Raw genomic sequence first — 1,838 nt, forward strand, 5'->3', positions numbered from 1 at the left:
CTTTTTTCAGCTGGGTAAATGGAAGTCCATTCATTTATTGACAGAAACGTTGATTGAGAGCCAGCTTTGTGTGGGGCACTGTTGGACACGCTTGGAGACCTGCAGTGAATAAGATACGTGAAGCCCCTGTTCTCAGGCAGCTTCTGTCTAGCAGGGCAATGAGTAGATTCTGATAGCGACAAGTGCTGGGGAGGAAATAAAACAGCGTAAGGCAATGACCTGTGCCTGTGAGAGAGGCCAGGAGATGGCTCGAGTGGTCAGGGAGGGCCTCCCTGAGGAGGTGTCATTAGAACAGGCACAGGAAAATGTGGTAGAAGAGTGTCTCTGGCAGAGGTAAGAGGAAGTGCAAAGATCCTGGGGCAAGAGCAGCTTTGGGGTAGTTGAGGGATGGGAAGGAAGCCGGTGTGGCTGCAGAGAGTGGACATGGAGGACAGTGGTAGGTGGAGAGGACAGCAAGAGCGGCAGGGGCCATAGCAGGTGGAAGTGTATCTGAGTGTTCTGCCTTCTCTCTTTCCAGGGTATTCAAACCCAACCCATGCTTCAAGGTCCATCTCTTCCAGGAAGCCTCCACCTCTCTGAAGTCCTGGGATGAGCCCTGGAGTCTGGACCACTCGTGTAACTGGGTGCATGCATATGGCACGTCCATCCAGCAAGATTCGAAGCTCCTTGAGGACAAGGACCTGGTTTTAATTCTTTTTTTTTTTTTTTTTTTTTTTTGAGACAAAGTCTCACTCTGTTGCCCCGGCTAGAGTGCCATGGCGTCAGCCTAGCTCACAGCAACCTCAAACTCCTGGGCTCAAGCAATCCTCCTGTCTCAGCCTCCCGAGTAGCTGGGACTACAGGCATGCGCCACCATGCCCGGCTAATTTTTTCTACATATTTTTAGTTGTCCAGATAATTTCTTTCTATTTTTAGTAGAGATGGGGTCTCGCTAAGCACACAATGAATCTTCCACCCAGACCTGTTGCCCTGAGCAGTTCACGTACCACGAGAGGAACCAAGCTGAAATGTAGACAGCCTGCTTATACCACTTTTTGCCAGGTGATGTTAGGCGAGTTACTGAACCTCTGTGAGCCTCTGTTTCCTTTCATTAAAATGGACATAGTAACAACACCTACGGCAAGGGGTTGCTGTGAAGATTAAGTCCTCAGTAAACCCCAGCCACTGTTACTACTATGGTTATTATCAGTATCATCAATCACCTTATCTGTTCCCTACTGATGACACAGGTTCCCCAGCTAGAAGTCTAATCCCTTATGTGTTTATCAGCGGTACAACTAGAGTCAGAGTCGGGGTTTTTTAAGTCCACGCCTCAAATCATCAAGGAATATGCTACTAGCAGCAGCTTGTCTTGTCTGTGCAGAGGCGAGTCCGGGCCTTGCCTTTGTCACAAATACAACCCTCTTGAATTGCTTTGCCTTTCTCAGCGTTGCCTAATATTAGGGAGGATTCTTGGACAGGTCACTGGTCAGAAAGTCAGGACACTTGGGCCAGGCTGCCCCTGGGGACCCCTGGGTAACCCCTTGCACTCTCCAGGCCTCCAGTGCCCTCTGAACAAGAAGGAGGCTGTTCTAGGTGATTCCTTCGGGTGCTTCCAGCCCTGACGCTCTGGGAGTCTGTTTAGGCAGCAGCCCCAGAACAGACGAGACAGGCAGGGTTGGGGTGTCTGGACAGCACACGGCAAAAACAGGAGGAAAGAAATGAAAGACAGAGACAGCTTTGGCTGGGGAGAAGGGGGAGGTCGGGGGAAGGAGGAGACAGAGGAGGAGGAGGGACTGAGGGGTGGAGGGGGAGATAGACCCAGCCCAGAGCTCTGAGTGGTTTCCTGTTGCCCAGCT

Source organism: Eulemur rufifrons, chromosome 10 (assembly GCF_041146395.1).
Source record: "Eulemur rufifrons isolate Redbay chromosome 10, OSU_ERuf_1, whole genome shotgun sequence".
Lineage (NCBI taxonomy): Eukaryota > Metazoa > Chordata > Mammalia > Primates > Lemuridae > Eulemur > Eulemur rufifrons.